This window comes from Gorilla gorilla, chromosome 20 (assembly GCF_029281585.2).
Source record: "Gorilla gorilla gorilla isolate KB3781 chromosome 20, NHGRI_mGorGor1-v2.1_pri, whole genome shotgun sequence".
Taxonomy (NCBI): Eukaryota; Metazoa; Chordata; class Mammalia; order Primates; family Hominidae; genus Gorilla; species Gorilla gorilla.
The window spans coordinates 5588537-5616165 of NC_073244.2; the positions used below are offsets into that span (position 1 = coordinate 5588537).

At 41.3% G+C, this 27629-nt stretch overlaps 1 pseudogene; it reads right to left on the reverse strand.

Annotated features, from left to right (window-relative positions):
• Positions 1–27629, reverse strand: part of LOC129528718 (NADH dehydrogenase [ubiquinone] 1 alpha subcomplex subunit 8-like) — a 67162-nt pseudogene that overhangs the window by 37225 nt on the left and 2308 nt on the right.

Genomic DNA, 27629 nt, shown 5'->3' on the forward strand with positions numbered 1-27629 from the left:
CAGCTAATTTTTGTATTTTTAGTAGAGACAGGGTTTCACCATGTTGGTCAGGCTGGTCTTGAACTCCTGACCTCACATGATCCACCCACCTCTGCCTCCCAAAGTGCCGGGATTGCAGGTGTGAGCCACCATGCCCAGCCTGAGCAAAAGGTTTTAAATGTAAACAATGTACTTAATTTCCCACTTCTTATGACAAGCCAAATCTCAAGTCCTAATTCTTTCACTCCACAATAGTTACCAGAGTGAAAACATTCCAAATTTTATACCTTAGTTTTGAAGAGAATTAAATGTATGATGTCATTCCTAGATTTTCATCCTACGATATTGTTACACAAGTACACAAAGACATATATACAAGGATATGGTCATTGCAGCTTTACATACGGTGGTAACACCCTGTAAGTAGCCAAGGGTGTGTCAATAGGGCATTAATTAAGTAAATGATGGTACATTTGTATTATGGAATGTGATGTAGCCACGAAAAAGGATGCAGTAAATCAATATATAACGATATAAAACAATAGCTAAGTTATGTTACTAAATTATATAAAAGGTACAGAATCGAGTGGATTATATTAAAACATTAGGTACATAAAAAGGGCTATTTATACAATATATACCTAGATATGTATATCTCTGGAAACAGACCAAGAAAACTGCTCCAGGTGGTTTGCCTCTGAGGAAGGGAACTATAGGTGGGATGTACTGGTCTACTATGTAAATTCATTATCACGTGCATGTTATTAAATTGCTAATCAATAAAACTGGGATATACAGTAATAATAAAGATAAAAGTCCACATAGTATTAATAGTAATAGTTATACTGTTGGATACTTATTATGTACCATTGAGACTGTTCCAACATTATCTCTCAACCCTCCTCTAAGGTGGGGGATATTATACCCCATCACTCAGCTGAGGAAACTAAGGCTCAAAGAAGTTAAATCACTCACCCAAATGCACTCAGCTAGTAAGAAGCAGAGCCTGGGTTTGAAGGTGATTTTGGCCGACTCCAAATCCTGCGCTTTTTCTACACTGCATTGTGGCAGATACTGGGGGGTGTTCACCGAAATCCATTTCCTCTTATTCCTGGACAAAACACTGGGCTACATTCCCCAGTCTCCCTGGCACTTGGGTGTGACCAAGTGCCTGAGTTCCAGTCAGTGGGATGGGGACAGAAGTGACATGCACCACTTCCTGGGCTCACTTATAAAAACCTCCTGTATGTGCTCCTTCATGCTCTGTCCCCTTTTGCTGCCTGGGTGTGGGTGATGCAGAGACCCCAGAGAATGACAGAGCCACAGATGGACGGATCTTGGGCCCCTGAATGATGAACCTGCCAAGGTGAAAGTGGCGCATATCACAAGAGTAAGAAATAGACTTCCAGATGTTGAGACCTTACACATTTGGGCCTACTCGTTACAACTGTTTATCCTACTCAAGTGAATACACACAGTGAACAAAGAAAACAAGAGACCAAGAAATGCAAAACCCCTTTGTGTTCAACAAATCATCATTGAGCAACTCCTGTGAGTCAGGCACTGTTCTAAGGGGCTGGGAATACAGAGATGAATAGCATGGTCCCTACCTGTGCAGTGGGAGACTCCCCAAGTACTTAAGCCCTACCTCCTCAGGCTAGGTCAGAGACATTTCAAAGCAAAGCGTGCGTGTCCAGTTTTCATTTGTTCACTGCTAGTCAGCCAGGGGTTCAGGACAGAAGACAAGAAAGGCTGGAAGGGGCTGGGCATGGTGGCTCACGCCTGTAATCCTAACACTTTGGGAGGCTGAGGCAGGCAGATCACCTGAGGTCAGGAGTTTGAGGCCAACATGGCAAAACCTCGTCTCTACTAAAAATACAAAAATTAGCCAGGTGGGGTGGAGCATGCCTGTAGTCCCACCTACTCAGGAAGCTGAGGCGGGAGAATCACTTGAACCCAGGAGGTGGAGGTTGCAGTGAGTGGGATCGCGCCATTGCACTCCAGCCTGGGTGACAGAGTGAGACTCCGTCTCAAAAAAACAACAGCAACAACAAAAGAAGGGCCAGAAGGGATGGGACTCCGAGGTAGTGCAGTCTGGTCACTCTCCCAGGTGAGGGTAGATGAACACCCCTGCTGGACAGCCCCAGAGAAGACCCAGCAGTGTGACCCCACACAAAAACAGCCTTTCCTGGAAGGAGGCCAGAGGACAGAGAGAGGAGAATAATAGGACTGGACTTGCTCCTGCTCATCATGGCACCGCTGGCCCCACCTTATACATTCTCACATTCTCCTGGGTCACAATCCCTTCCTGAGCACCTACTCTAGGCCAGGCATAGAGAATCTCACACACACACACACACGCACAACAGAACACTATCTCTGTCCTCAAACTTCTTAGGGTTTAGTGAGAGACACGGCTCTTAAGCAAATCATTATCCCCCATGAAGAGCAACATATAGAGGGAGGGACACACCAAGGGCTCTGACAAGACAGGAAGAAGTGGCTCCTTCTGCAGGGCAGGTGAGGCTTCAAGATGGATATCATAACTGAGCTGGATATTGAAAGGGGCTCCAATTCAGCCAGCAGGGAGTCAGGGTAACAAAAGTTATTCCAGGCCAAGAGCTCTGTGTGAGCAGAGGTTGGTGGCACAACTACCTCGGGCTGTTAGGCCACAGCACAACAGGGGGTGGGGGCAGTGGCAAGCCTGGCAGGGGTGAGGCTGGCTAGGGAGGGCTTGAGGTGCTTTTCCAGGACACGAGCAAAAACTGAGTGTGAGAACATCAACTCCACAGCCCTCATCCCACCTGAGATACCTTGTCCCCTTGGCCCCTGCAGACAAAGTTGTCATCCAGAGTCTCCTTTTAAATGTGACACCCCGAGGAAGAATCACAACCTGATTCATCTACCTGCTCATTACTACCCAGCAAAGGTCTTGGGATGGACTCAAAATGATCTTCCAGTAGGGCTGGACGAGTGTCTCTGAGGGGACAGAGGAATGAAGGAGACGGAAGGACAGACAAAAGGAATGTGATGAGAGGGTAGCAAAGGCCAGCGCTCCCCTCCTCAGGGAAGGAAGAACCTACCAAACTTCATCCGGCTGTGTGTGCAGCATCGTGCCAGGGTGTGGAGGCAGACAGAGGGGTTCCTACCTTCGGGCGGTGTACGGTGTACACGGGCACAGGTTGCTGACCTCCCTGCCATTCAGCCTTGGCACGAAAAGCAATCACTGCTTGTCTTATGGAGAGGACAGGCTCCACAGGAGGGCAGCATGGTATCATGGAAGGAGCAGGCACCGTGTGATCAGAGACCAAGGGCTGAGAGGATAGTTCTACCTCTAACTGGCCGGTGTCTCGGGCACTCCATTTCCTCACCTACAAAACTGACAGCACAGTCTCTGCTTGTCAGTGTTGCTGAAACTTTTTAAGCAAGAAAACTAATGTGAAAGCATCTATCCAGTGCCTGGCTTAGAGTGGACCCCATGGCTTGTTCCCTTCCCCTTAGGAGAGGGCATGCATGTGAATAGTCTCTTTAGGATTTTACTTCCACACGGTCTGAATTTGATTTAACTCTGCGTTTTCCTCCTCGGTGAGGTTGAAATATGTCATTGGTTACTTAATGGCCCTTCAAGCAATGAGGCCTTTATTAAATAGCAGCATGATACCCAGGCAATGAGAATGCGAGCCGCACACAAATCTCTCCCCACTGCTTTGGTGAAGACAGCTTTCGGCTGCCCCCTGGGTCTCCGTCTCTCTCTGCCTGGAAGGAGATGCAAGAAAGGGGGCACCACTGCCTGGAGGGGACATGTGAGATGGCCCTCTGTGGCTGGAAACCTGGAGATGCCTCTTTGGGCTGCTCCCTCAGCAGAAAGGAGGAGGGTGGTCCCTAGAGAGGAGAGACACCAGCAAGCCTCGCCCTCCCCAGCACTGCTGCCGCCCCCCAGCCCAGCCCCTAGGTGCAGCACGGGATGAAGGAGAAGGTGCTTGACCTGCCACCCACAAAGATTGTGTGACCAGGGACATGTCCTCTGGTCAGGCCTGATCAGGTACCTGGCCTGAAAAGTGGAACTAATGCTATTCCCCTACTCACTCAGAGGGTTGCGGGAGACTCAGTAAAGTGACAGCAGTGATTCTGCTGCCATTCTGCAATAAAGGACTTTTGAATCCTACCTTGCTGTCTCTGCAGATTGACTCCATCATAAAGCATCACTTCAGTGCTTACTGGACACCAGCTACTCGCCAGATGTTAGAGACTGAGGAGGAAGCAATGCTCTCTGCCCTCAAGGAGGGTGTCCCCACTTCCAGCTCACCACTGCAACCCCTAAATACACTCCACACCATAGCCCGATGGGTCTTTCTAATATACAAATCAGATTTTTCACACACACACACACACACACACACACACGCACACACACACCCCTGTTTAAAACCTTCCAGTGTAGGCCTGCATGATGGTATGCACCTATAATCCCAGCTACTCAGAAAGCTGAAGCAGGAGGATCACTTGAGCCCAAGAGTTCGAGGCCAGCCTGGGCAATATAGCAAAACCCAGCCTCTAAAAGTTTAAAATAGATACCTTCCAATGGCTCCCTAGAGGTCTCTGCTTGCAGCTTAGTTCTGTATGACTTGGCTCCTGCATACCTCTCTGATCCCTTCCCTTCACTCTCCTCCCATATCCTGTGATCCAGCCGGAGTAAAATGTTAGCAGTCAGCCAGGCGCGGTGGCTCACACCTGTAATCCTAGCACTTTAGGAGGCTGAGGTGGGTGGATCACTTGAGGTCAGGAGTTCGAGACCAGCCTGGTCAACATGGTGAAACCTCGTCTCTACTAAAAATACAAAAATTAGCAGGGTGTGATGGCACACACCTGTAATCCCAGCTACTCGGGAGGCTGAGGCAGGCGAATTGCTTGAACCCGGGAAGTGGAGGTTTCAGTAAGCTGAGATCGTGCCACTGCACTCCAGCCTGGACAACAGAGCAAGACTCTGTCTCAAAAAAATAAAAGTTTGCAGTCTTCTAAACACCCAGTGTTCTCGCTTGCCACCATGCCACAATCCATGCTGAGCCCCTGCCCCCTGCTCCCTGGCTCACCCCTCATCCTCCAGATCCAGCTCAGAGGTGCATCCTAGAGGAGAACCCCTCTGACCCTTAACCTAAGCCAGCCGTCCCTCCCCTCCTCCTTCCCTGTAACATCGCGCTTCCTACACCGGATAGTAATAAGCAGAGAGGGAGCTCTCTGGGGAAGGGACACGCAGGGTGTCATTTCTTTGTTTGCCCAGCACTTGGCAGGGTCCATGGCACAAAGTAAGGGCTTAGAAAATGTTTGAGGAATGAATGAGAAAATTACTTCAGCCAATATTTATCAAAATCTGATTATATCATCTATCAGGCACTGTGCAGTATGAGGATCCAATAATAACAATAATGAACAAGACAGATGTGGCCCTTGCACTTGTTGAATTTAAAACCTGGTGGGTGGCCAGGGGTGGTGGCTCACACCTATAATCCCAGCACTTTGGGAAGCTGAGATAGGCGGATCACTTGAGATCAGGAATTTGAGACCACCCTGGGCAACATGGTGAAACCCCATCTCTACTAAAATATGAAAAATTAGCCAGGCATGGTGGCATGCACCTGTAATCCCAGTTACTCGGGAGGCTGAGGCACAAGAATCGCTTGAACCTGGGAGCCAGTGGTTGCAGTGAGCCAAGATTGCACCACTGCACTCCAGCCTGGGCAACAAAGTGAGACTCCATCTCAGAAAATGAAATAAAATAAAATAAAATCTTGTGGGAAAGAAAGAAAATCAAACAAGCAATCACCACAATAAAGTTGATTCATGCTATGATGGGGTCTGAAGGAGCACAAAGCAGGAGCATCAACCCAAGGTGGGGAAGGAAGGAGCCGGGAAGGCTTCTTAAAGAAAGTGAGAATTAAGCTGAGACCTGAAGACAGGGGAAGCTGTAGGCAGGCAGAAAGAAGATCAGACAGTCTATCTAAAGATAGAAACACCTCACCAATCTGGAACACAGCTATCTCATGTATCCAGACAGTAGCCAGAACCAGGAAAGAAGGCTTAAAGGCTACTTACAGCCAAAATATGTTAAAAAGGCCATGGACCTTACTTGCCCAGAAGCCTCTCATTCACACAAGCCTTTCTCTACCTCCAGGCTGACCTCATCTTGCCTTCCTCTGTCACCCACCATATTTGTACATACTTCCAATAGGGCTCTTAGCAGCCCACAGTGGACTCATCAGCTACGTCTGCTTCCCCCAGCACAGAGCATCCAAGGCCACCATGTGTGGCTTTTTAAGTCATGTACAAGAGTGCCATGATGCTGGCTGGGTGCAGTGGCTTACACCTGTAATCCCAGCACTTTGGGAGGCTGAGGCAGGTGGATCATTTGAGGTCAGGAGTTTGAGACTAGCTTGGCCAGCATGGTGAGACCCCATCTTTATCAAATATACAAAAAATTAGCCAGGTGTGGTGGTGTGCACCTATAATATCAGCAAGTTGGGAAGCTGAGGCAGGAGAATTGCTTGAACCTGGGAGGCGGAGGTTGCAGTGAGCCGAGATCGTGCCACTGCACTCCAGCCTGGGCAACAGAGCAAGGCTCCGTCTCAATTTAAAAAAAAAAAAAAAAAAAAGAGTGCCATGATGCTGTTCACAGGTAAACATCTTTAACACTTTAACATATGGAATATTTTTATAATTATAAGCTGTATAACAAATGGATTATTCATGATAACAAATGTAAGTTATTGTATAACACATATTGTCATCATGAAGGTACTTGTTGATTTAAACTGGGAATTGAGAAATATTTTGGTTTTGTAAACTAACATCAGATGATTTTATATTTGGGTGGTTTTTTTATTTACAACAAGAATTTTCTGGCAATGGCAGTCATGTCTTATTTTAATAAGCCAGTATGTATTGTTCCCCTTTGACAAATTCAATAATCAAGAGACCATGTGCTGGGCATGGTGGCTCACACCTACAATCCCAGCACTTTGGGAGGCTGCGGCAGGAGGATTACTTGAGACCAGGAGTTTGAGCAACCTGGGCAATACAATAAGACTTTCGTCTCTACAAAAAAAAAAAAAAAAAAATAGCTGAGTGGGTTGGCATGCGCCTAGTCCCAGCTACTTGGAAGGCTGAGGTAGGAGGATGGTTTGAGCCCAAGAATTTGATATTGTGCCACTGCCCTCCAGCCTGGGCAAGACAGCAAGACACCCTGGTCTCTTAAAAAAAAAAAAAAAAGACCTTGTTGATGTAACCATATCTAAAATAGTCTGTGTTTCTAAATAGGGATCTGCTTTGACATTTGATAGATGATTGATGAGTCCCTTTAAATTTTTTTAAAAACCCCTCATTGGTATCAGATTCACATTCATATTGTAATTCAATAATCTGCTGTTTGCTTACTGTGGCAGAATATTTTTGAATTTCAAGTTCAAATCAACAATGCTACATAAATATTAATAACCAACATTTATCATTAATAATCCATTGTTGTAACAAATTTGCTATTGATATGTAAGTACTATATTGACGAATTTAATATTCTTTCCTTGAGGAATGGTGCCTTTTTCTAATTCACACAAAAGAACACGATGGGCGAGTAGGGATCACAGGGATGGTGTCTGATAGTGATGACCCGTGCCTTGCACAAGCCTTGGGCCACAGCAGACATTCAACACATATTTGTTGAATGAATAATAAAGAACTTCCAGGCCTCAAAAGTTAAAAATCACATATATATGCTTTATTTTACCATACCTTCTAGAAATACTTCTGCACAGTTAATGGAAAAGTGTTGCATACATTCTTAGAATAACAGTTCTTAGTGACCAGCTAAAGCTTATTAAACTGTCACACAGCAGGAACTACTTGCCTCTCCCTTCATTCTCTAAACACAGAGCATTTTTCCAAAAAGAACACCTTAGGAGGAAGAATTTTTCATAGCTGTAATATATCATTAGAGGAACATCTTTGCAACCTGCCTAGAGAGTCATAAAGTTTAGTAATTTCTAAGAAAATGCCATAAAAATCCAGTAAGATGGTAAGGTTTTGTGTAAGTAATCTCAAGCAGAGTCTGAGACTCCTTAAGTAAGGAACAAGTGCACAGGCTAAAGAAAGCTATGTTATCATGGAAAGTAAACCCTTCCAAAACCTAAGGCTTTTGGGCTTACAAACAGCTGGCTCTCTATTTCTGGACTGGGCTTCGCAATGCCAGAGACAGGCATGAGTTCACTGCCTGGAATCCCTTCATGTAATTTCCCTTTAAGGAAAATAGTCATTTAGAAGGTAGAAAAAAATCAGCTCTAGAACCATTATTGATTCCACAGTTCAATTCAATCAGCATCTGTGAATGCCTTCTCTGTGCCAGGCACTGGAAGGACTCAGAGATGAAAAACATCTTTGTGATGATACTCACCCTGAGGCTGGGTATCTTACAGTCTATGGGAAGAGACAGATCATCTTAATCAATAATCTTCCCCATCCACCAGCATTCTGTCTGTCCCAGGGCCAACACCTCTCTCCTGAGGTTTATAATCGCATCCTAACTTGCCTCTCTGCCTCCACTCTTCAAGCCGTCTGTAAGCCATCCTCCATAAGGCAACCAGAGCGATCTTTTTAAAAGTGTAGTTATCTTGCTCCCTGTACATGTTGGCAGTGGTCTGGCCTCTGCATGTGGTCTGGCCCCCGAGTGTCTGCTGGCAAGGCAAGAATTAGACTGGAAATTCCCATACCAAGCCAGGCCCTCTGAAATGCCACATCCTCAGTGGGTGAAACTGGAAGCAAACCTTCTGTGTTTTGGCCTTGCCTCAGGAAAGGGGAAATAAAAGGAATAAGTCTCTGCTCAGAATGTCTAACCATGATACCTTCCTATCCAAGTATGGAGTCAGAATTCATCCTACACCTATAACCAAAAGAAAAGTCTAACACCAAAAAATGTAGTTTTAAGTGTTCTGGGTAGTAAAGCCCCCTGAGGCATCTGTATAAAAGGAAGATTCTAACTTGAAACCTAAGCCTCAAAGAATGATCAGCAAGTAAAGTTCCAAGGAACATAAGATCACCATCAAAAAAAAAAAAAGGCCTAACATCTAAATCAGAATTCCAAAAAGACAGAAGAGAAAGAGTGGATGAGAGACAGTATTTCCATAATTGATAAGATACCAAACCTCAGAGACAAGAATCTCAACAAATCCCAAGAAGAATAAATCAGAAGAAATCCTCACCTAGAAATGTCTTACTGACAGCGAAGACATCTAAGACAAAGGGATTTTAAAAACAGCCAGAAGGAAAGACATTTTACTAGCAGAAGAAAAAGTTAGACTGACAACTGACTTCTCAACAGCAAAATGGAAATGAAAAAACAGTGGCATATCTTCAAAGCGCTGAGACCCTATAGCTATCAACTTAGAACAGTATGTACAGCAACACTATTTTTCAAGAACGAGGAGAAAATGAAGGTAATTTTGGACAAATAAAAACTGAGTTTATTAAAACATACTTCCAAGAGAAAGGAAATGACCCCAGAAGGTAGGTCTGAGTTGTAAAATAGAACAGCAAACAAAGAAAACGGCAAATGTGGGTAACTCAAAAGGACACAGACTATATAAAATACCAATAACGCCTAATTTGTGAAGTTCAAAAAAGAATAAGATAGGACTAAAATATTGGACAACAAATGCATATACGTCAGAAGTGATGTGGCCAAAATGAAAAAGCATACTAAAGATCCTTGCGTTGTTAAAAAGAGAATAAAGACAGTAACCTTAGGCTTTGTGAAATTATACACACATATTAAATTTTCTAGAGTAATCAATAGAAGAATAAAAATAGAATATGTAACTTCCAGACTAGCGCAGGGAGAAAATGAACAAGAAAAAAATCAATTAAAAAAGATATGAAATCACAATCACAGAAGAAATTTTTAACATAACTCTTAATAGATCAGACAAAAATCAGGGCCATAAAATTTATATAACACAATTCACGAGTTAATCTAACACACATATGTAAAATATTGGACAAAAATCAGGGCTACAAAACTTACATAATGCAATTCATAAGTTAATCTAACATACATATGTAAAATATTGCTTTCAATAACTAGAGAATGCATGTTGTTTTCAAGCATACATGGAACATTTACAAAAACTGACCATGTATTAGGCCATAAAGCAAAAACCTGCAAAAAAAAAAAAAAAAAAAAAAAAAGATGGGAGGAAGGAAAGAAAAAACATCCTCTAACCACAATGAAATTAAGTTAGAAATTAATAACAAAAAGATAAGTAGAAATAACCTTATTTGCTTAGAAATGTTCTTGAAACACAAATCTAAATAACCCATGGGTCAAGGAAGAAATCTTCATGAAAATGTAAAATACATAGAACTACAAGGTGATTTTTTAAATACTGCATAATAAAACTCATAGGTGTAGCTAAAGCAGTAGTTAGAGGCAAATTTGTAGTCTTGAGTGCTTTTATTAGCAAAGCAGCCAACTTAATATTGGAAAAAGAATAACAAAATAAACCTCAAAAAGTAGAAGAGAAGAAGTAATAAAGAGCAGCAAGCCATGAAATAGAAAAAAAGATAAAATGGAGAAAAAAAGATACAATGGAGATGATCAATAAAGTCAAAAGTTGCTTCTTTGAAAAAACTAATCAAACTGAGATACATATAAAATACTCTAAATGACCCAAGGAAGGGGACTTAGCCTAGCCTGGGGCATGTGTGTGGGAGTCAGGGAAGATATATGGAAAAGATGAGGTAAAACTTAATTCTTGAAGGATACGTAAAAAGGTAGCCAAACAAAGGGAGGGAGCATTCAGAGGAGGAAAAACATGGACAAAGGTCAAGAGGAATAGCACAGCATGAAGGCTCAAGCAAACCACATGCAGTGTGGTGTCAGTAGTGCATAAAGTTCAAGGAATATGGGAAATAAGCCTAGAGAAGGTTAGGGCCAAGTGTTAATTTTTTTAAATATTCAACTGAGTCTTCACTATGTACCTGGCACTTTACATGATTATAGCTTTTTATGCTGGCAATACATAACTCCATGAAATATGGTTGTATTATGCCCATTTTACAGAAAAAGAAACTGAGTTTCAGAGCAAAATATGCCAAAAGTTACACATTGAGTTGTTTCAAACCCCTATCTGTGTAGGTCTAGAGCTCATGCTTACACCCACCAAGACATAATGCATCTTGGGTTGTGAAAAGCATCATATGGAGCCTTCATAAGGAGTCTGAACTTTGTTCTTCAGGAAAATATTCAAAATTTCCCTGAAAAAAACAAAGGTCATTCTTACGAAGAAAGTTTACAGTACTGTTACAGCTTCCATCAGGTTGCATACTACCTTATGGTGGACATTTGGATTGTTTCCACTTTCTGGCTATTGTGAATAATGCTACTATGAACATTAGTGTACAAGTTGTTTTGTGCACATATGTTTTCGTTTCTCTTGGGTTTCTCTTGGGTATATATCAGGAGAGAACTGCTAGGATGTTTAACATTTGAGGAACTGCCAAATTGTTTTTCAAAATGGCTGCACCATTTTACAGCCCCACCAAGAGTGTATGAGGGTTCCAATTTCCCACATCCCTGCCAACATGTACTATCTGTCTTATTTATTATAGATAACCCAATAGGTATGAAGTGGTATTTCACTGTGGTTTTGATTTTCATTTCCCTAATAGCTAATGATGGCATATGACATTTTAATGCAGCTCTTAATGTACCCCCCCCTTTTTTTAACTCCAGAAATATTTTGACAAAACCTAAGAAATCACCTATCAAAACTGGCTGGGTGCAGTGGCTCATGCCTGTAATCCCAACACTTTGGGAGGCTGAGGCGGGTGGAGCATGAGGTCAACAGATCGAGACCATTCTGGCTGACACGGTGAAACCCCGTCTCTACTAAAAATACAAAAAATTAGCTGGGCATAGGTGGCGGGCACCTGTGGTCCCAGCTACTCAGGAGGCTGAGGCAGGAGAATGGTGTGAACCCAGGAGGTGGAGGTTGCTGTGAGCTGAGATCGCACCACTGCACTCCAGCCTGGGCGACAGAGCAAGACTCTGTCTCAAAAAAAAAAAAGAAATCACCTATCAAAACTTTTGGCAATAAAACTGCCAAAGTATGTGAAATGCTTAAGCCCTACCTCTGGGTAGAAGATCAGGGATGACATAAGGAGTTAGAACTAATGAGAAGGTCAAGGATGAGCCAGGCACAGTGGCTCACACCTAGAATCCCAGCACTTTGGGAGGCCGAGGTGGAAGGATCACTTGAGGCTAGGCGTTCATGACTAGCCTGGGCAACATAGTGAGACACCACCTCTTTTTATTTTAAAAATAAAAAAAAGAAGGTCAAGGATAAAGAGAAAGCCAAGCATGTCCACTGAATACATTATTTGAATGTTAAAAAGAGTGAGTTTACATTGTGATATGGCTGTTTCAAATTAGGCATAATGGCCACACCAAAATAGCCATATCAAAATGCCCCACTTTGAACTATGCACTGATGATTAGAATTAAGTATTTGGTGAAGACAGGGCCCATAGGTTGGAGAAGATTCATTTGTTTCACTCTCTTCTCCAGTATTTGTCATTATATTCTTCAAAAGTAAGTATTTATAGGAACCCTCAGAGCTGAGCATAAATTGCTAAAACTATTTTGGAAAGCAATTTGGCCATATATTCCAAAAGCCTTAAAATGTATATTCCGTGTGGTCTAATTATTTCATTTTTGGAAAGTTAGCTTAAGAAAGTAATATGAAATATGCTGGGTGCAGTGACACACACCTGTAATCCTAGCAATCTGGGAGGCTCAAGCCAGAGGATCATTGAGGCCAAGAGTTCAAGACCAGCCTGGGCAACATATGGAGACCCCATCTCTACAAAAAAATATATATATATATACAAACATTAGCTGGCATGGGGGTGCACGCCTTTAGTCCTAGCTAGTTTGGAGGCTGGGGTGGGAGGATCACTTGAGGCCAGGAGTTCAAGGGTGCAGTGAGCTATGTTCATGCTGCTGCACTCCAGCCTGGGCGACAGAGTGAAACCTTGTCTCTAAAGACAAAAAAAAAAAGAAAAAGAAAAGAACATGAAATATAGGAAGGAAGCACATTCCTGAATAATTTTTAATAGAGGGTTCAATCTAAACATTTAATACCAGGAAAATAAATAATGAAATACAACCCACTGAATGAAATATTTTGCAGCAATTAAAATGACATTAACAAAAAGTTGTATAGCAAGGAAAAATGTTTAAATTATAATGTGGGCATTAATGTTAATGATACAATAAAATTGTATCAGATTTGTAAAACAAAAAAATATATATGCCCAGAAGAAATACTGGAAAGAAATGCTTGAACGTGAAAGCAGTCATTCCATCTCAATGGTAGGACTATAAATGTTTTAAAAATATTTTTTCCAAATTTTTAAGCAATGTACAAGGATTATTTATATAAGTGAGAAATGTGCTTTTTAAATAAAACCAACATCCAGGCTCAAAGCCCAGTCCTGCACTGAAGGACTTATGTAAACACTAACTCTGATGTTCTTATTTCTAAAGGGGCCAGGAACTCACGCTCTCTTCAGAGGAGCAATACAGTCCACCAGAAAAAGACCTGGCCTACAAGCCAGGAGAGCCAGCCTCTAGATCTAAGCTGTGTGTCTCTTAACACCTCTGAAGAGTGGAAGAGTAGAAAGAGAACAAACACTGATTGCGTACTGACTTTGCCATACATGTTACATATATGATTAACATGGAATAACCCCCTAAGTACCATGACGCCCCATGTGACAGAACTAATACCTGGTGGGGATTCAAACCCAAATCTATAGATGCAGGGACATCTGTACAACAGAAATAATGAAATCTACCATACTTACTGCACAAAGTCAAAGTCATGTTAGATAAATCTATGTGAAAGTTTCATATAAAATATCCAGTTCCATGGATATGGAAAACTCTAAGCCTCTCCACACAATCTCTTAATTCACTAGGTATTTCATAGCACCTGAAGGCAGAATTATGTGTTTCTTCTGCCTTCTTGAGCTAACAAGTCAAAAGTAATTAAGGACTGTTTTTAGTGAATGAGAAGAATAAATTTTTTAATTGTAATGTGGATCATGCAAGGCAAATGAATATTTGGTAGACATTTAAATAACCAACAGGGGGAAATATTGACAATGCATATGAGATAAAAAGTAACCATAATATTTACAAACCAATAAGAAAAAACATACACAAAACAACCCAAAAGATAAAATGAACAAAAAATAGATTCAGTCATTTCACAGATGAAGCAAGACAAATGACAAATTAACTTATGCAAAAAGTTTAACCTTGTTGACAATCAGAGAAATGTAAATTAAAAGAACACATTTTTACCTGTCAGTCTGGCAAAGATACACAAGATGAATAGTATATAGTATTGGAGCAGATATGCAAAAACAGGCAGTCTCAAACCCTGCTGAGGGTAATTTGATAGTAACAATCAAAATATAAAGCACATATGCCCTTTCATCCAACAATTCCTAGGAATTTATTCTACAGAAGTATTTGCACAAATACACACTTAAAATGTCTGAAAAGGCCAGGTGCAGTGGCTCATGCCTGTAATCCCAAAACTTCGGGAGGCCAAGAGGGGGCAGATCACTTGAGGTCAGGAGTTCAAGACCAGCTTACCCAACATGGTGAAACCCCATCTCTACTGAAAATACAAAACTTAGCTAGACATAGTGGCACACACCTGTAATCCCAGCTACTCTGGAAGCTGAGGCACGAGAATTGCTTGAACCTGGGAGGTGGAGGATGCAGTGAGCCAACATAGTGCCATTGCACTCCAGCCTGGGTGACAGAGTGAGACTCTGTCTCAAAAAAAAAAAAAAAAAAAAAGAGTCTGAAGGGTGATGTTAATTGCACCACTCTTTGTAATAGCAAAGAAAACACGTAGAAACAACAACTGTCAATAAATTGTGGTATATAAAATGGACTATTAGGTTGTTAAAATGAAATGAATCTATATATACTAAAAGAGAAAGATGTATATGAGGTACTGCTAAAACAGCAGTTGCCAAACACTATCTATATGGTATAACTGCAGCATTTTAAAAAATGAAATATCTGCTGGGTACAGTGGCTCACATCTGTAATCTCAGCACTTTGGGAGGCCGATGCAGGAGAATCACTTGAGCCCAGGAGACTAGCTTGGGCAACATAGCACAATGCTGTCTCTACAAAAAAATATGAAAAATTAGCTGGGCATGGTGTGCACCTGTAGTCCCAGCTCCTGGGGGGCGAGGGTTGCTGAGGTGGGAGGATGGTTTGAGCCCAGGAGGTGGAGGTTGCAGTGAGCCGAGATTGCACCACTACACTCCAGCCTGGGTGACAGAGCAAGACCCTCTCTAGAAAGAAAAAATAAAATATGTGTATATTTATATTTATATACAGCATATATTTGTATCTCTACATGTGATATCATGGTGGTAATTAGCACAGTTTACCAAATAGCCTGATTCTCCTCTTTACACCCTCACGGTGGGATTGCACATCCCCCATCCCTCTGAGGTTAGCCATGGCCCTGTAACTTGCTTCAGCGAATCAAATGTGAGCCGAAGTGATGCATCACTTCTGGGTAGACGTTTTAAAAACCAGTGCAAATTCACCACCACATGCTCTTTTCCTCCCTCAGTGACTCATGAAAGCAGGTGTCACAATGGGAGACCACGATCTCAATAACCAAGATGATGAGAGACCCCTGCTCCCCAACCCCACCAGCGCCCATTGAACCCATAGCATGGGCAAGAAATAAACTTTGGTTGTATTAAGCCACTGCTCTGAACTCTTAAGTCACCTCATGTAAAATGACCAGATTCATCTTCCTAGATGTATAAATTCAGAAACCTTTTATTGGGAACAGAGCTTTTGTGTATACAATCACACAATTATTATTATAACCACCTTATGAGGCATTATTATCTCTAGTGCACAGATGAAGACCAGGGAGGTTGGCATGCCTAAGATAAGATACACACTAATGTCAGAGCTAAAGCTGGAACCTAAGTCTTCAAGTCTACTAGTTTTGTTTGTTTGCTTTTGAAAGTTATCCCACCGCCCTGTCATAAGTACAGATGGTTCCTAAAGATCCACTAGTGGTTCCCTGGTATTTGCAGCTCCTTTAAGGAATTAAAGACATTTATGAAATTGGCTGGGCACAGTGGCTCATGCCTGTAATCCCCGCACTCTGGGAGGCTGAGGCAGGTGGATCACTTGAGGTCAGAGTTCAAGACCAGCCCAGGCAACATGGTGAAACCCCATCTCTACTAAAAATACAAAATTTAGCTGGCCATGGTGGCGGGTGCCTGTAATCCCAGCTACTCAAGAGGCTGAGGCAGAATTGCTTCAACCCAGAACGCAGAGGTTGCAGTGAGCAGAGATCGTGGCACTATACTCCAGCCTGGGTGACAGAGTGAGACTCCACTTCAAAAAGAAAAACAAAAAAAATGTTGCCCAGGCTAGTCCTGAACTCGTGAGCTCAAGCGATCCTCCTGCCTCAGCCTCCCAAAGTGTTAGAATTGCAGGTGTGAGCCATGGCACCTGATCGAGAAATACACTTTTGAAAAGAGTTAAGAGAATTTTTTTTTTATCTCACAGAGTTTTAAAAAATGTTAATACAAAGATTCAAGAATAAATATGCTTTCTTACTAGCATGACTTGTTATTTCTTCTTTCATAAGTCAGAAATGAGAAAAGGTAGTTTTATTTGTTACATGTATAAGTTCTACCACTTTCCAACCTAGAATTATCAACTATTTAAAATAATATGTTCAGTACATCAGAAAGTATCTGAAAATAATCAAGCCAGATATAAAAGACAAAAAAATTGCTAAGTTATTACTTATGACACCAAGCTTATAATCCAACCATTCACAGATGCTATACACAAAGAGAAGGGAACTAGACCGGGTATGGTGACCTGTAATCCCATCACACTGGGAGGCTAAGGTGGGAGGACTGCTTGAGCTCAGGATCTCAAGACCAGACTGGGTAATACAGCAAAATCCTGTCTCTACTAAAATACAAAAATTAGTTGGGCATGGTGGCCTGCGCCTGTAGTCCCAGCTACTTGGGAGGCTGAGGTGGGAGAATCACCTGTGCCCAGGAAGTCAAGGCTGCAGTGAGCTGTGATTGCACCACTGCATTCCAGCCTAGGAGAGAGAATGAGACCTGAGTTTTTTCCTCCATGCCTTGCTACCTGTGCTGCCCCACAGGGAACGGAGGGAGCTGAGGCTGAAGAAGCAGGGATGGGTCAGATCATAAAGGGCCTGCATGCCATATTATGGAGAAGATGCTTTATCTCACCAGCAATGCAGAGTCCCCGTACAGTTTGTAAAAACACAGTGATGTAAGATTTGTTTTCCACACAGATCACTCTTCTTGTGGAGGTGTAATTTAATCCTCAATTCTTCAATTTCATCTAAAACCCACATTGATCCACCCTCCTCTCCCAGAAATTCATGTACCCCAGGTTAAGAACTCCTGTCCAAGAATAAGATAACAGCAGCAGGAACAATGAGAGGATTAAAAAAAAAAAATTCCAGAAGATGCTAATCTAAAGGAAGTGATGACTGCATGGAATCAGTAGGGAATGAAGAATTCAGGTTTCTAGCTCTGATGTTTCAACAGACGGTGGTGTCACAACTAAGATAGGAAATATAGGAGAAAGAGAAACACTTTTAAAACTACAAGAATGTAGTTTTAAAAAAAAAATCTTAGATATGTTCTGAAAAATGTGGCATAAGCCTGATCCTATTTCCCCAGTGAATTCCACAATAACCTCCACAATGTTTTCAACTGACAGTGTTTCACTAATACTTTATCTTTCTCTACTCCCTTCTGTTCTTTAATTAGCTAATTAACTAAAAACAAATCTGCACATGCTAGAAGGCCTAAAGAAATTTTTTTTTTTTTTTTTTTGAGACGGAGTCTCGCTCTGTTGCCCAGGTTGGAGTGGAGGTAGTGGCACAATCTCCATTCACTGCAAGCTCCACCTCCCAGGTTCACACCATTCTCCTGCCTCAGCCTCCCAAGTAGCTGGGACTACAGGCACCCACCACCATGCCTGGCTAATTTTTTGTATTTTTAGTAGAGACGGGGTTTTACCATGTTAGCTAGGATGGTCTCGATCTCCTGACCTCATGATTTGCCCACCTCAGCCTCCCAAAGTGATGGGATTACAGGCGTGAGCCACCACGCCCGGCCAGAAATATTTCTATTTTTAAAAATTCCTTTCTGGATTGTGTATAATCACTGCCTAATATGTTTGGTAAATCTGGTAAGTTCTTACATCATATCTGTATTTACAGAGACCCTTTGCTGACCACCTCCTGCCTTTATCCCACCCAAGTCAGAGAGCGAGACCTCCAGCAGAAGCCTTCCTACCTTTGACAGTTCTCCCAGGTGAGGCCGCACCCAGCCCAGTTTGTCCAGCACAGACTCGTCAAACTTTGCCTGCTGTTTGCATCAGTGATGAAATAACTGCTGGCCAGTATAATCAATGCAAGTCCAATATTCTGTAAAAGGCTCTGCACAGTGACGTTTTATCTGCCTGGAAAAGAAAGCTGGGTTAGGGGCATCTCTTTGCAAAACAATGAAAAACAGAAAAGTGAGAAAAAAATAGGTACAGATCTCAAATACATAGCCTTGCTTTTTGAAAGGTATGTGAGTACATATTCTTACCTCACTTACAAGACAACTTCAGGATCCTCAATTTGAGAACAAGTTAGTAAACAAAAAAGATTTCTGAGGTAGAAAACCTAATTTCTTTATATAGTAAGAAGAAAAGAGCGTAGCCTAATGCACGCCTATTTTACTCAGAGAGGAACTCCTTACTTGGGGCCTATTTATTCTTTTCTTCAGATCCAATTCCTCTAAGGGTATCAGCTTAGCAAATTTAGAAGAGAAGGAGGCATAATTAAATCATGGACATGCTGATAGAAGTCAAACGCGACAGACAACGGCAAAGGAAGAGACAGAATTATAAAAAGCAAATACACAAACTAACAAGCAGAAGATCCTGGGATCATTCAGTATAAAGACCAACTGTACTCCACTCCTCAAAAGCTCAAGGTCCTCATTTTATTTACGCATTGAACAAAAATAGATATTAATCCTTGCTATCAAGAACAAAGTTATATTATATTTGGTATTCTCTGTTAAGAAGCAGGCTAGCACATAATTCATTCTGTGGCCATCAAAAATGGCTAGAGAAAATTTCACTTCTGTGTATAAAAAGAATAAGTTTCAGTTTTTTGCAAAATCCTCCTTATCTTATCATTCAACCCTGCTAGTATGCATGTTCAAGCAAGAATAAAATACCATCATTTTATGTAAAAGCCATACTTGAGGCAGTGAAATTCAGAACACCTCTTTCTCCCAATGAAATAATAATTTTATTATTTAAGTGCTTACCTGTCATACTCCAGAAATCTAGCTACACTCTCACATGAATCTTGTTTAACATGGATCAGGAAGGAAGGATCTCAGAGATGGCTTAAGGAGGTATACAGTGAAAAATCTGCTTTCCACCCTGCCCAATAAGCCACTCAGTTGCTCTCCTAGAGGTCCACCAATGTCACCAGCTTCTTAGGTTTCCCTTCCGGGTATACTAAGCATAACCTGCACCCACATAACTTCTACTCAAGAATCACTTTGGTAGAAAGCAACCATTTCCAATGGGAGTTTTATATTCCTCCAAAACGCAGCAGCAGCAGACGGGCTGCAAGCCACTACTCTAGTAGCACGGATCCCTGTTCTGGACCCTGTTACCCATACCTAACAATTATCTACTAATGCCTAAAACCAGCAACTTCAGCAGTGAGAAATTCCTCTATGGAGGCAGTTAGGCACCTTGGGAATTTGTGAAATCCAAACATTCCTTAAAATGTACTACCACTGGGCCATGGAAAAAATGCTTTGCAAAAGTTCTCTTAGAAAATAAAAATTGTTTAGGCTGGATGCTGTGGCTCATGCCTGTAATCCCAGCACCTTGGGAGGCCAAGGTGGGTGGATCATTTGAGGCCAGGAGTTCAAGACCAGCCTGGCCAACATGGCGAAACCCCATCTCTACTAAAAATACAAAAATTAGCCAGGCAGGTGGCACACACCCGTAATCCCAGCTACTCAGGTGGCTGAGGCATGAGAATCGCTTGAACCCAGGAGGCAGAGGTTGCAGCGAACAAAGATCACGCCACAGCACTACAGCCTGGGTGACAGAGTGAGACTCTGCCTCAAAAAAAAAAAAGAAAAATTGTTTAAATAAACACACACACACACTCAATCTCACTGGCAATCAAATCAATGCAAATTGAAACATTTGCACCTCCCAAATACTGCAAATTAAATATTTGCACCTCCCAAATATTTAAATACTATGCATACCAGAATCCAGCGCTGAGGACAGCATAAATTGATCCAACATTTAAAAAACAAAAGCATTTGCTGGGCACGGTGGCTCACGCTTGTAATCCCAGCACTTTGGGAGGCCAAGGCAGATGGATCACGAGATCAGGAGATTGAGACCATCGTGAAACCCAGTCTCTACTAAAAATACAAAAAATTAGCTAGGCGTGGTACTGGGTGCCTATAGTCCCAGCTACTCGGGAGGCTGAGGCAGGAGAATGGCGTGAAGCCGGGAGGCGGAGCTTGCAGTAAGCCAAGATCGTGCTACTGCACTCCAGCCTGGGCGACAGAGCGACACCCCATCTCAAAAAAAAAAAAAAAAGCGATACAGTTCAAGAGCCATAATGATGTTCAGAGCCCTTTATAGAGTAAACTCACTGTTAGGAAATTTATGCCAAGGAATTATTAACTGATGAAAATGATCTATACACAAAGGTAATCACTGCAGATTTATCCAAAATAATCAAAAACTGAAATCAACAATGATGTTCAATAACAGGAATTGGTCAGGTACGTTATGGTTGGTTTATCCACTGATGGAATAATATATAACCATTAAGAATGATGATCATGGCCAGGTGTGGTGGCTCACACCTGCAATCCCAGCACTTTGGGAGGCCAAGGAGAGCGGATCACTTGAGGTCAGGAGTTCAAGACCAGCCTGGCCAACATGCTGAAACCCCATCTCTACCAAAAATACAAAAAAATTAGCCAGGCGTAGTGGCGCAGGCCTGTAGACCCAGCTATTCAGGAGGCTGAGACATGTGACTCGCTTGAAGCCAGGAGGCAGAGGTTGCAGTGAGCCAAGATCACACCATTGCACTCCAGCCTGGGCAACAGAGTGAGACTCCGTCTCAAAAAAAAAAAAAAAAAAAAGATGATCATGAAGACTACATAGCAACTTCGAAGAATGTTTCCAATAATATCAAGTGAAAAATGAATTTCTCAATGTATACATACTATGATTATAACCACAAAAATATCTTTGCATAGGGACAGAGACAGCAGAAGCAAGAAAGGAGGAAAGCAGCTACTGTGCTAAGGTATCTATTTTTTTTCTCTAACTTCATTGTAGTGGACATCGGTGGTTTCTGCCTAGCCAGCAGTCATTCCCCATTCTTCTGTAACATCCTTCTAATTTTCCTTTGGGAACAACCCCTCCCTTTCTCTCAGCAATGTGGTTTGGATGAAGCTAAGTCCACTCCCCATCTCAGGCCTGACCAATTAGAGCTTTTTATCTCCTGAAGCACAAGTGATGCAATGATATGCATACGAAGTCCGCCAGCCAGGACAATTAGACTCAGTCCAGGAGCTTCTGCTCACTTCTGGATAAAGGGCACACTTTGTCTAGGTTTGCTAAGCAAGTATCAACAGAACAGCAACTCGAGTGGCTGGTGGCCATTTTTGGTACAGCAAGGTGAGAGTCTTTCTGAAATGAGGTCAACAGAGAAAACCAGGACTAAGAGATTGTGAAAAGAGGAGAGGCAAAAAGACATCAAGTAGTTGTGAAATTATTTAAGCCCTTGAATCCAGCCCTGCCTGATACCAGGCCTATTTCTGGACTTCAGAGTTACAAGAGCCAATTTCCTTTGAGTTGACTTTCTCTCCTTTTAAATAGAGTGCTAATATGCTTGTTAAAACATTTTCCTACAATTACACAGTTTAGTTTTTTTTTACTTAAGTATCAAGCACAATGACCTACCTAAAACCTAACTCCGAATACAGTTTTCTTTCCATCATACCTGTGTTCTGTAGTAATGACAAAACCTAGTGAATGCCTGCTTAAAAAGGACTGTGATAGGTTGTTTTATGTGCCTTTTCAAATTTTTCACAGCGAAAAGACTTTCCCCTTGCTGTAGCAAAAATGGTCACGAGTCACTTGCTTAGCAAACCTAGATAGGTATTATTTTACAATTTGGAAACTGAGATTCATGGAGATAAAAGAACTTGCCAGATAATAAAAACAAAACCAAAAATAATTATCATCCTTTGAATGTTTTACCTTGGTCTGATTTCAAAGCCTATGTACTTCCTAATAAAATCCAGATTATTAGCTGGCTGTTCACTTATTCATTTAAACCTTTATGCTTCAACCAAGTAGGCACTGATACCAAAGATTTTTACCTAAAGAAGTCCAAAGCACACTTGTTGACCAGTTTGCCTTCCTCTAAACACCGCCTCGGATCTTTCTCTTCCCAGCGGCAGAGCATAAACTCCTTGTTGGGCTTATCACGTTGAGCTCCATAGTGATGGGCCGCAGCTTTAAGCACAGCAGAACTAATTTTCACCTAGGAAAGGAAAGATGGGACAAAGGCCACAGACTGTGAACCAGAATACCACTTTCTCAGCTTTACCTCATGCGGGTCAGAATAGAGAACACAAAAGTAGCACTGTTCTGACTTTACCAAGAAAATTAAACACTGTCATAATAATAATTTTTTTTTTTTTGAGACAGGGTTTCACTCCCATCCCCCAGGCTGGAGTGCAGTGGCGCGATCTCGGTTTACTGCAACTTCGGCCTCCCAGGCTCAAGCGATTCTGCTGCCTCAGCCTCCCAAGTAGCTGGGATTACAGGCATAAGCCACCTCGCCCAGCGATTCTTTAAAATCTATGGTGATTTAGAGAACACGAAGCTCTTTCACATATATTATTTTCTTCACTTTTACAATAGTCTCATGAAGAGATTAATATTCCCATTTTAGAGCAGAAGAAATGGCACCCCTAATAGAATCTTTATTTATGGTAGAGAGAAAAGGGGTGTAGAGAAGGATGAAGTCTTCTGGGATGCAGGGAGAGGAACCAACTCTGGAGAGCTTTGCTGAGTTTCTGCTGCTGGAATAAAATTAATAGATATATAAGGCTGGGCACAGTGGCTCATACAGGTAATCCCAGCACTTTGGGAGGCCAAAGCAGGCAGATCACTTGAGGCCAGGAGCTCAAGAACAGCCTGGCCAACATGGTGAAAGCTTGTCTCTAGTAAAGATACTAGAGATGTATCTGGGCGTGGTGGTGCACACCTGTAATCCCAGCTACTAGGGAGGTTGAGGCATGAGAATTGCTTGAACCCAGGAGGCAGAGGTTGCAGTGAGCCAAGATCACACTACTGCACTCCAGCCGGGGTGACAGAGCAAGACTCTGTCTCAAAAAAAAAAAAAAATTAAATTAAATTAAATTAAATTAAAGGATAAATAAAACTCCCAGAGGACTACGGAGTCACAGAAGATGAGGCTGGAAGAGATCACAAAGAGCATCTAGTCCATCTAGTAATAACTAATAATAAAGTACTAAAATCTACAAATTTTTTAAAAATCAGAGCGTATCCAAGGTTGCCATCCCTTTATGCCCACCAGTTTCGCTCAATAGTATTTTAGTGATATTTTCTTGAGAAGATACACAGTGTAGATATAGCCAGCTCAGAGAGAACTGCAAACTGTCCAGGGCCTACAAACAGCTGCTTAAGCAAGAGACCTGTGGTCCCTTTTCTGTACTACCTTTTCTTATACCAATACCACAATGTTTTAATTACTGTCACTGAAGATAACATTTTGTTATCTGGGAGAACCATCCTCCTCATTCTTCCTTTTCAAAACTTTTTTGGCTATTCTTTCAGATGAACACCTTCCCCCAATAATTTGCATTCAAATTGTATTAAATTTAGTTATATGTTAAATTAGGGAACAATGGGCACTTTTTATAATACTGGGTGCCTGCTCAAACTTCACATCCTCAGAGAGCCTCTCTCTAATCATCTTATATAAGCTATCATCAGTGGTCACTCATGTGGTCTGGTCTTAGCATTCATGTGCTAAGTCTGATCAATTCTAGACATACTTGTTCTTTCCTCTCTGTAAGCACAGTTTCTGTATTAAGCACCAATTACACTGGGGTCATTAACATCTTTCTCAATAATTTTAAGAGCCCCTGAGTGGTCTGTGTATGACTAGAACATAAGCTCCCAGAGGGAAGGGATTTTGTTTTCAACAGAGATCCACTACTGTAAAGATATCAATTCTCCCTATATTAAGCTATGGTAATTAAATATAATGTTGACTACGGTACACACCAGGCACCCAAAATAGTGTCTAGCACAAGTAGCTGTTGAGCACCCACTCTTTGCTAGAAAATGGGGATACAATAATTAGAAAACAGATATGAATACATCAATCACACCTTCTCATCCACAACACAGTATTTCTCTCCATTTATTCATAGTCAAGTCATTCTTGTCCTTTGGTTAAAACTAGTTTCCTTCATTATAGGGACCTTGAACATTTCTTTATTCCTCAGTATTTTAGCACTTTTGATACTATCTAAATAGGATAGTTTTTCTATTAGACTTTCAAACTGTTTACTGCTTGCTTGTATACTGTATTTTCTCTCCAGCCATCTTACTGAACTCTTGTTAGTTCTGACACAAAACTCAAGAAGATTAACAGAAAAACTGCCATTTACAAATAAAAACTGTCTCTTTCCCTTCTGCTACTTTATTTTTTTCTTCTTATTCTCATTTCCTATTTTATTGCTTTAACCAACCCCTTCAGGACAATACAGATGAAGAGCAATGACAGCAGACAACCTTCCCTTTTTCTAAAATTAAAAGCCAAGTTTGGTATAATATTTGCTGTTGGTATCTGGAATATAGTTGTTTGGATATTCCTTGTTAAGAAAGCTTCTTTCTAATTCTAATTAGTTTTGCTTTACTGTTGTTTTCTATACCAGAAAAGACTAAAATTTTTAGGCTTTGTTTTCATTAATTTATAAATGTAACATAGAGCATTAACAGATTTTGTAAAACTGATCCAATGTATTTCTAGAATAAAATCTAGTCTGTCACAGTGTACTATGCTTTAATACACTACTGAATTTGATTTGTAAAATTAAAAATTGTTGTGTGAGAACAGTCTGTAATTTTATTTTATTATTTTTTTGAGACCGAGTTTCGCTCTTGTCCAGGCTGGAGGGCAGTGGCGCAATCTCGGCTCACCGCAACCTCCACCTCCCGGGTTCAAGTGATTCTCCTGCCTCAGCCTTCCTGAGTAGCTGGGATTACAGGCATGCACCACCACACCCGGCTAATTTTGTATTTTTGGTAGAGACGGGGTTCCTCCATGTTGGTCAGGCTGGTCTCAAACTCCCGACCTCAGATGATCCTCCCACCTCAGCCTCCCAAAGTGCTGGGATTATAGGCGTGGGCCACCACGTCCAGCTGTAATTTTATTTTTTATGCACTTTATGTAGCTAGGTTATTAATAAAAGGCAAGGAAAGATGACAAGAGTAATTAATCTATACACTATAGAAAGGAGAATAAAGTTATGACTATGTCTATTAATAGTGCAACTGTTACAATTATCAAAGATAAAGTTATGACATAAGTGAAATCTGCCATGATGACTCTAATAAATTTATGTTTAAAATCTGTAAAGTTTTTGTATTAAAGTTTTTGAAAATAAAAGAATTTATTTAGGTAAACTGGCACACATTTGCTTGTTTTATTACCTATAAACAGCTAGGAGAATAAAAACTAACACTCAAACTTTTCTAAAAGCTTAATATATTTTAATAATTAAGTTAGTTATATTTACTTGTCATATGCCTTAAAAGAGCTTTAACTGGCTGATTCAATTATTCAAAGGCCCAAAACTATACGGCCCAAAAAGCCTGACACATTATTTATTTCCCTACAAATGTGGAAATCTTATCAAAATGAAGGTATACACATGTTGCTGAGCATATAAAACACCATCCCTGTCACAGGAAAATAAAGGAAGACATTGAGTCTGTTTCATAATTAATGAAAAAGAGGGATGTGCTAGAGACAACACAGTGAGTCAGTGGCAACCCCAGAACTAGAACACAGAGATTGTGACCTCCAACCAGGCTTCTTCCCATTATATCACCATCACTGAGGTGGATGAGCCTGAGATGTCACCATATCCCCTCACCTGCTTCTTCACTGAGACTGATGAATTCCAACAGAAACAACATCCTTTCACAGCTGTTTACCATGAATATCGTCTCAAATTCACTCAGATCTCTTTGTCTCAAACAACACAGAATTTTAACATCCTTCTCATTTATTCTCACAACAGCCTCACTGCACAGCAGGGCTACACAGTCTGCAGGTGTGGAAACTGAGACAAAGTCACCATCTAGAGCCAATCAACCTTCTAGTCCTGTCCTTGTCTCCTTAAACTACGTCTGTACCTCTTTTTATAGTACTTTATTTATACCATGCCTTGAGTTTTCCTAAATTTATGTAAAACAGAGAATAGTACTTAATAGAACTGTTATGAAGATTAAATGAGTTAATATATATAAAAATAATAAGAACAGTGCCTATCACATCGAAAGCACACCATAAATATTAGCTATTTTTATTTTTACTCAAAATTATCAAATGTGTCCAAGGACTTTCCAGTCCAAAACTTCTGACTGCTTTTTCAATGGGGATGTGTCATAACTCCTAAGCCAATGAGGTCCAAAATGTATTTAACTCGCTCTCCAAACGGGCTCCTTTTTCTGGCTTCACCAGTACTATTGCCACGCTGCAAATCTGACTTTGATTCTTCAACCTTCCCTACCTCCAATATCTAATCCATTGCTAAGTCTGATCAATTCTAGATATACTTGTTCTTTGCTCTCTGTAAGCACAGTCTCTGTAAGCACCAATTACACTGGGATCATTAACATCTTTCTCAATAATTTTCAGAGCCACTGAGACCAGTCTCCCTGCTTTTTTCTTTTTCTTTCTTCAATCCATTCTTCACACAGCTGCTACCGTGATCTCCCTAAATGACAATTCTTATTTTACTCTGCTGTTATATCAGCAACCAAACTCTCATTCAGCCTTAACAGCAGAATAAAGCCTAAACTTCTTAACGGGTACCGAAAGGCTTCTGGACCCAAACTATCTTTCCACCCTTCTCACCCACAACATTTCAAAAAGGGACTGACTATTTACTGTTCTCTCAAAACACTGAACTCCTTTTTGACTCTCTGCATTTTCCCATCTCCTTACTTTTGCTCGGACCCTACCCTCACTTAGAGGGGTCTTCTCTTCATCTCCGCCCATAAATGCCATTCTTCATATGCCATTTAGTCATGTCTTACATTATGCCCAAAAAGTGCTTTCTCTATTCCCTTTATAGTTTCAGAGAATTTTATA